General features: G+C 43.0%; 1 long non-coding RNA gene across 1 annotated transcript; it reads left to right on the top strand.

The window, feature by feature from the left end:
* The first annotated feature begins 503 nt into the window (after positions 1 to 503).
* On the top strand, positions 504 to 6,126 carry LOC124711400. Its single transcript, XR_007005474.1, has 2 exons — positions 504 to 621; positions 5,830 to 6,126. It is a non-coding gene; the product is annotated as an uncharacterized LOC124711400 (long non-coding RNA).
* The last annotated feature ends 2,869 nt before the right edge of the window (positions 6,127 to 8,995 follow it).

Below are 8,995 nucleotides of genomic sequence, written 5' to 3'. Positions count from 1 at the left end.
CCATTATCGTAGATAAAGGTGAGACTCAATATGCCTCAGGAACATCACCTGTATATGACTACCACAACAGAGAGATTTGTGATCAGCACTGTAATTCACCACCTCTTCCCCACACGTCGGCGAAATACTCACAGTGACGTTTTCATCCACCACAAGAAGATGCCGGCACGGTAGCTCAGCGTGTTCGGTCAGAGGGTTAGCTACCCTCCGTAATAAAAAAAACTGAGTGAACGGATCAACAAAGAACCTGAACGGGTGTCACCGGACGTCCGCCACGAACAAATTCAACGAACAATATAGAACAGAATGAGATCAAAAAAAGAAGAAGAAGTTGAATCGGCAGCGCTGGTGCACAGACGCGGGTTAGCAACCCAGGCTAAGATGCCATTTAGTCCTCCTGCGCAATACACATTTCCGGCATCTTAACAAAAATGTTGTTTGCCGATGCAGACAGCTGCAACAGCAGGCCTCACGCGATATTTGCAGCCCGCTTCCGCTTCGCGCAGCACGCAGCCGTCGCCAGCACATCGTGTATATAAGGAACGAGGAGACGCCAGAGCTGCATCAGTCGTCATGGCAGCCTCCACCAAGTCTCTCCTGCTCCTCTGTCTGGCTCTCGTGGTAAGTGCGACTGCGTTTCCATCTTCTCTTCACATAGGCGGTAGCACATGACTCGATACTGCACCAAGGCTTTTCAACGAAAGTATGGTCATTTGAGGTGTATCAACTGAAATCTGAAATGAGGATCTCTTAACAGTGAAGACGTAGCGTGACAGCTTGGATAGAATCGTCGACAGATGTGAAAGTACCTCGTCTCCTACCTTCCAAACTTTACAGAAGCTCTCCTGCGAACCTTGCAGAACTAGCACTCCTGAAAGAAAGGATATTGCGGAGATACGGCTTAGCCACGGCCTGGGGGATGTTTCCTGAAACTTCCTGGCAGATTAAAAATGTGTGCCGGACCGATCAGCACACACTCCGCTGCAGAGTGAAAAATCTCATTCTGGAAACATCCCCCAGGCTGTGACTAAGCCATGTCCCCGCAATATCATTTCTTTCAAGAGTGCTAGTTCTGCAAGGTTCGCAGGAGAGCTTCTGTGAAGTTTGGAAGATAAGGGACGAGGTACTGGCCGATGTAAACCTATGAGGACGGGGCGTGAACCGTGTTTGGGTAGCTCAGATGGTAGAGCACTTGCCTGCGAAAGGCAAAGGTCCCGAGTTCGAGTCTCGGTCCAGCACACAGTTTTAATCTGCCAGGGAGTTTCAGTAATCTCATACTTTTCACCTGCGATGAAGTTGAACCTAATGAAATACTTTCTTAACAGTGCTGTACAAATATCAGTTCAGATGTTGATAATATTTCCAAGTGACGCAAAGATTGGCCAATGGTTTCAAATGCCTAGAAATGTAAAAGTGAACACTTCACCAAATGCAGAAACTTAATTCTTTTTCTTCTGCTGCTGCCTGTCCGTCCCATATGTTGGTGACCTTCATCGCTATATCACTTGTGCTTGTTCGAAAAAGTTCTTCGCTCATGTATGAAGTCCATGTCCTTACGTTTCCAAAAAAGGATCTTCTTCTTCTACTTCCTCGGCCTCTTCTACCAGGTATCTTCCTTTCAAGAATGTTCTGCTTCCATCCTTCATTACATGAGCAAGATATTCTAGTTTTCTGCATTTTTCTGTGTTTAGGGCTTCTTTTTATTTCTCCATCTTGCGGATAATGCCGTTGTTAGTCATTTTATCTGTCCCTGTCGCTCTCAGCATTCTCCTTTACAGCCGCATCTCGAAGCCTCAAATCGTTCACCCGTCGACGCGGCCAAGGTCCAGGCCTCAGCTCCATAGAAAAGGATGCGAAATGTGCAGCAACGGAGAAACCTTAATTTTGTTTAGACTGTAAGGTGATGGCTCTTTAACACATTAGGCATTTTACAAAACTTGTCTTTGGCTTGTTCAGCGCGAACTTCAAAAACTTCAAATTGCTCTAAGCACTATGGGACTTAACATCTGAGGTCAGCAGCCCCCTAGACTTAGAACTACTTAAACCTAACTAACCTAAGGACATCACACACATCCATGCCCGAGGCAGGACTCGAACCTGCGACCGTAGCAGCCGCTTAGTTCCGAACTGAATCGTCTAGAGCCGCTCGGCCACAGCGGCCGGCAATGCGAACTTCAATTTTTTGCGACTTATCCCCTTGGTTGCAAATGTTACTTCCAAGATATGGGAAATTTTGTTCACTTCCGCAATAAGTTTACTGTTAATATTTAGATAACAGCTTGGTATGTCTTTCTTGGCGAAGACCATTACTTTTGTTTTATTTATGCTCAGTTCTAAACTATAATGCTCAGTACTTTCCTTTTAGGATACAAGATGTTGGAGACTATTTAAGCTGTCAGCCGCTATTACGTGTCATCAGCGTAGCGAATATTGTTCAGCTGCTCCCCATCAGGACGATCCCTCCTTCCACATTTTCAAGGGCTTCTTTCAAGAAATATTCCGAATAAAGATTAGACATCGGTGGCAATATAACACAGCCGAGTCTCATTACTCGGCATATCTTTAATATGCCAGATTTCTCTTTTCCTAATCTCACAACTCATTCCAATAGACGTTAATTATGTATCATCTACCCCACTGCTTCTTAGCACCTCAGCCACCTCGTAACCTTGTACTCTATCAAAGGTCTTCTCGTAATGAAACAGGCACAAACGTCACAATACATGTCTGCACCTCGGGAATAAGCTCTGAATGCACACCAAAACCTCTTGAGTACCGGCAGTATTTCTGAACTGAAACATTGGTAGGTACAATTCTTCCTTCACAAACTTTGTAGATTCTTTTGTGAATAATTTTTGGAAATTGTTTCGGAAAATGGCTCATCAAACTTATTGTTCTGAAATCATTATACCTTTGGCTTCTCGTTTCTTAATGACACTACAAACTCGATGTCCATCTGCTGCCAGCACAACCTCAAATTGATATGTACGAAATAGCTGATGTAGATGACATTTTAAAGCCCTTTCTGGAACAGCTGCATCCATGGAAGACTCAGTAAAGAGACGAACAGGAACGGTAAGAAATCAGCAAGGAACGTCAAGAGGAAGGCAGCTTACACAACTCTATACTGATCTTTGTTAACAAACAGTTGCTTCCAGACTAATAATTATAGAACTTTTTTTTCTAGTTTTGATCTTTACCGTCTCCTATTAGGATATGGAATAACCCTTTTTCATACACCTTATAGTACAACCAGCATCTCGACAGGGGTCAGATCGGCTGAATACTATGTTGGCTTATCTACATCTATTACATTGCATTTACATCTACATCTATTCTCGGCAAATCAGAGACAGTTCCGCTTTGCTCAAACAAATATATGACAACTGGTTCAGTGCCTGTTTGCATACTTTCCACAACCATCATAACTGCTATTTCGTATGGATTCCATACACATGAACAATATTCTAATGTAGTTTCTCGAGGGTTTTATAGGCAGTCCCCTTCGTACACTCATTGTTTTTTCCTAGTATCCTATCAGCAACGAAACTAAGTCCATCACTTGACTCATCTGTGTCTCTGCCTATATGATCATTGATCATTCCGTTTCATATCTCTGCTAACTGCTACCCACCGCCCCACACACGCACACAAAAAATGGTTCAAATGGCTCTGAGCTCTATGGGACTTAACGTCTGAGGTCATCAGTCCCCAAGAACTTAGAACTACTTAAACCTAACCAACCTAAGGACATCACATACAACCATTCCCGAGGCAGGATTCGAGCCTGCGACCGTAGCGGTCGAGCGGTTCCAGACTGTAGCGCCTAGAACCGCTCGGCCACCTCGGCCGGACACACGCGCGCACACACACACACACACACACACACACACACACACACACACACACACACACACAAACATTGATATTTATATAAGTTATTCTAGTTGTGACTCAATGAAATTTGCGTTTGGTGTACAATGTTCCATATGTGGACATTTAGCGAAATATCCAGTCTATGCGATAATCCTAGAATTTTATCAATAACTGACGGAATATTTGACAAGCTTTTTTCAAACAGTTTTTGTAGTAATTGTAAGAGTTGTTTGATTCCAGCTGTGTTTCATTGAAATTTGCGTTTAGTGCGCAGTTTTACAGTTCTGGACATTTGGACGATAACTGCATCATTTACGAAAATATGGGGTTCCTGTTAACATTGGCACACCATTGACACACATATTACCAGCAAGGGTCCCAGCACACTTCCCTGCGGGAATCATAAAGATCCTTCTGCATCTCTCCATGACTCTCTAGCCAAGATTAAGTTGCTCATCTTCTCTACCAAGAGTTTCTCAGTCCAGGTAAAATTTTCATTTGATAACTCATGCTACTGTACTTTCGTCAATAAGCGATGGTATGTTACTGCATCATACATTTTTCCGAAGTCGAAAGAGCTCTCATCTACCTGGTTGCTTATATCGGGTTTAACTACAAAGAAAATTTAAACCGGTTTGTTCTAACAATTTTTGGGTCACAGACTGTTTTGGGTCACTAGTCTTCTCACTGGTATGATGTGATCCACCACGAATTCCTCATCTGTTTTAACCTCTTCATTTCAGAGCACCACTTGCAGCAACGTGGTCACATGTTTAATGCATGTATACCAATATTTCCCTAGAATTTATATCCTGTACATATCCTCAAGTACCATTTAAGTTATTTCTTGATACCTTAATAAGTGTTTAATCACAGTGCTCCTTCTTCTTGAGAAAATTTTGCACATGTTCCTAGCTTTGTCTATCCTATAGTGAACGACCTTATTTCTCGTCTTATCAGTTCAACTAATTTTCAACATCTTTTTACACCACCACACTCAAATCCTTCTGTTGCATTACTTTGTAGTTTCTCCATAGCTTATGCGTCACTTCCAAACAGCGCTCTGCTGCAAACGTAGAGTCTCAGAAATTTCTTCCTCAAATTATAGCCGATTTTTTTATACTAGTAGAATGTTTTGCTTTTGCTAGCACGCTTTCCTTGCTTTATCCATCATCTGCCGTGCGGGATTAGCCGAGCGGTCTAAGGCGCTGCAGTCATGGACTGTGCGGCTGGTCCCGGCGGAAGTTCGAGTTCTCCCTCTGGCATGGGTGTGTGTGTTCGACCTTAGGATAATTTAGGTTAAGTAGTGTGTAAGCTTGGGGACTGATGACCTTAGCAACTGAGTCCCATAAGATTTCACACACATTTGAACATTTTTATCCATCATTTGTTATTTTGCTTCCAAGGTAGCAGGATTACTTCACTTCCTCTGCTTCCTGGTCCCCACTTTTTTTATGTAAACTTTATCATTATTCTCATTTCTGCTGTTGTTCATTATTTTCGTCTTTCTTCCGTTTACTCACAGTCCATACTCTGTGTTCAGAAGTTTGATCATCCCATTTAACAGGCACTGTAATTCTTTCTCAATTTTGCTGAGGATATCGATGCCATTAACGAATCTCATCGCTGATATACTTTCACACCCTCCTTTTGTTTCCATCCTTGCTTTCTTCTGTGTATAGATTGAACAGTGTAGATGAAAGACTACATCACTGCGTTACACCATTTATAATCGAAGTACTTCATTCTTCTTCTTCCATCCTCATTTTCCTTTTGATTCCTTCTGGCTTCCTGCTATTGTTCTCAGAATTTTGCGCCATTTTACATTGCTGAATGCTTGTTCTAGGTCGACAGGCCTTGTAAATACATCCTGATTTTTCTTAACACATACTGATTGAGAAACCGGAAGGTAGCAGCGTCTATTTCAACAACAACTTGTCGCTCTGTCTGCAGGTTGTGGCCACAATGGCGCAGAATTCTGCTGACGCGCCGCCACCAGCGGTCCCTAGCGGAGATGCCGCCAACAACCAGGAGCCGGTACAGCCGGTGGTGGGCGACGGAGCTGCTGGGGACCAGGCGCTGCAAGACCGCTGGGGGGCGTCCATTTCCTTCCACAGCGGCTGAGCAGACGGCTGGCAGGTCCAAGAAACACACAGCTCTGCTTTATCAAGAGCTAAACTTTCTTTTTCCAAAATTATAGACGAACGTGTATTACAAAAGAAAAAATAAACTTTACCATCCGAAAAAGTACTACTGGCTTCGTTCAGCTAAGTAATGTTTTACCAATTTAACTGTTATCCCAACAGCAAAATGAATGATAAGTTAAAACATAAAAACAAATTTTGGAATAATGTTTCTTACAGAACTTCCGTCTAGTCTGACTGTACAATCCCTAAGTATTCACTGAAGGAGATGGAAAATTTTGCATTGTAATGCACCAATCTGATAGTTATGTCAATATAAATGTGAAAGTTCGTTTGTTCAAAATCGTGTATCTCCGAAAGTTCTTCATTAATTCTTTTAAAATTCTGACACAACGTTGCATTAGAATACGCGCAAGTTATTATAAACACTATGTGATCAAAAGTATCCGGACACTTGCAAGTTCTTGGCGCCATCCATTGGTAATGCTGGAATTCAGCATGGTGTTGGCCCACGCTTAGCCTTAATGACAGTTTCCACTCTCGCAGGCGTACGTTAAATCAGGAGCTGGAAATTTTCTTGGGGAATGGCAGTCCATTCTTCACTGAATGCTGTACTGAGGAGAGGTATCGATGTCGGCCGATGAGGCCTGGCACGAAGTCGGCGTTCCAAAACATCCCAAAGGTGTTTTATTGGATTCAGGTCAGGACTCTGCGCAGGCCAGTCCATTACAGGGGTCTTATTATCATGTAACCACTCCACCACAGGCCGTGCATTATGAACAGGTGCTCGATCGTGTTGAAAGATGCCATCTCCGAATTGCTCTTCAACAGTTGGAAGCGAGAAGATACTTAAAACATCAATGTAGGCCTGTGCTGTGACAGTGCCACGCAAAGCAACAAGGAGTGCAAGCCCCCTCCATGAAAAACACGACCACACCATAACACCACCGCCTCCGAATATTACTGTTGGCACTACACACGCCGGCAGATGACGTTCACCGGGCATTCACCGTATCCACACCCTGCCATCTGATTGGCACATTGTGTACCGACTCCACACAACGTTTTCCCACGTTCAATCGTCTAATGTTCACGGTCCTTACACAAAGAAAGGCGTCGTTTGGCATTTACCAGCGTGATGTGTGGCTTATGAGCAGCCGCTCGATCAAGAAATCCAATTATTGTCACCTCCCGCCTAACTATCAGTACTTGCAGTGGATCCTGATGCAGTTCGGAATTCCTGTGTGATGGTCTGGATAGATGTCTGCCTATTACACGTTACTGTCCTCTTCGACTGTCGGCGGTCTCTGTCAGTCAACAGACGAGGTCAGACTGTCCGCTTTTGTGCTGAACGCGTCCCTTCACGTTTCGACTTCACTATCACATCGGATACAGTGGACCTAGGGATGTTTAGGAGTGTGGAAACCTCGCGTACTGACGTATGATGCAAGTGACACCCAATCACCTGACAACGTTCGAAGTCCGTGAGTTCCGCGGAGCGCCCCATTCTGCTCTCTCACAATGTCTAATGACTATCGAGGTCACTGATATGGAGTATCTGGCAATAAGTGGCAGCACAATTCGCCATATGTTTTTGGGCGGTGTCTGGATGTGTTTGATCATATAGTGTATCTACTGGAGTGACATATGGTATATAAATACACATATAAATAAGCATATCATAATTATAGCAGGAATCTATAAAAGAATGTAAATGTTCATTTGTTCAAAATCTTTAACTCCCGAAAGTACTTCACTGATTGCTTCGAAATTTCGACCAACTTTGTATGCGAATACAGGCGTGTTTTTATACTCCTATTCCTTAATATATATAATACATAAATGAATATGTAGTATATATGTATATAGTTTTTGGAGAACTATTTGCATCCAAACTTTAACCAGTCAGACCATTCCTTGTAAGATTATACCTCATCTCTCTCTTCTGATACATCAGAAAACAAATACTGTCTGCATATTGACATGGCACATATACATATACAGGTATCGCTCCACTGGAGCATGCAGCCAGTGGTGTAAGTAGGTTGCACAGACCAGTATGAACTTTAGTTGACTGTACTGGAGGAAGACTATATACAATAGACTACCAATCACAAGAGTCAGTTTCTGTACTGGTCCTTCATACGCAGTTTAATACATTGCTTTTTGTTGTTGTTGTTGTAACACATCCAAGCAGTGCATGACTACAGCTTTGTACACCGTTATACAGTTTGTTTTTTTACCATGACTTCGAGGTCTGTGGCAGCTGCTAAACTGACATTAAAAAGTTTTGATCATTTGGCTCTCACAGAAACCTAAACATGGCACAGTGTAAACTGTGCAGCTCCGACAATACACAGATTTGTAGAATTAAAACACAGAGGCGATGTTCGTCATTGACGAAAATGTGGAACACATCATAATATATGGAAACTGGAAGAGTTTGCGACATTGTAGAACGTTTCCTGCAGCTATCCGGAGGTGATGACCTAAACACTTTATCTCATCTTCCACAGCAATGGGGTAGAAAAGATTATATTATTTATAACAAATACTCACCATGTCGGCCGTCATCAACAATACCTGCAGTCGAGGGATTATGTTGTGAACAGTATTGGACAGCATATCAGTAGGTATGGTGAGAAATGTCCGTCATATGACGTCTTTTAACATCCCTAATGAGGTCGGATTATCGTGGTAGACTTGCGACTTCAGATAAAACCACAACCAATGACCACAACGACTGAGGTCTGGGGATCTGGGAGGCCAAGCATGACGAATGTGGAAGCTTCAGCAAGCGATCTCCACCAAACGATGCGCGCAAGAGATCTTTCACACATGTAGCAGTATGGGGTAGGATATGAGATATTTTTTAAACACGCTGTAAAACTACCAGCGCCTCGAGATAGGCCAAATCGGTTTGAATCCTGTAAGGGCTCATCTGCGTCAGCATCTACTTGTACATGTATCCTCAT

Source organism: Schistocerca piceifrons, chromosome 8 (genome assembly GCF_021461385.2).
Source record: "Schistocerca piceifrons isolate TAMUIC-IGC-003096 chromosome 8, iqSchPice1.1, whole genome shotgun sequence".
Lineage (NCBI taxonomy): Eukaryota > Metazoa > Arthropoda > Insecta > Orthoptera > Acrididae > Schistocerca > Schistocerca piceifrons.
Note: the sequence above shows the minus strand (reverse complement) of the source record. Positions and strands in the feature narration are given on the sequence as shown.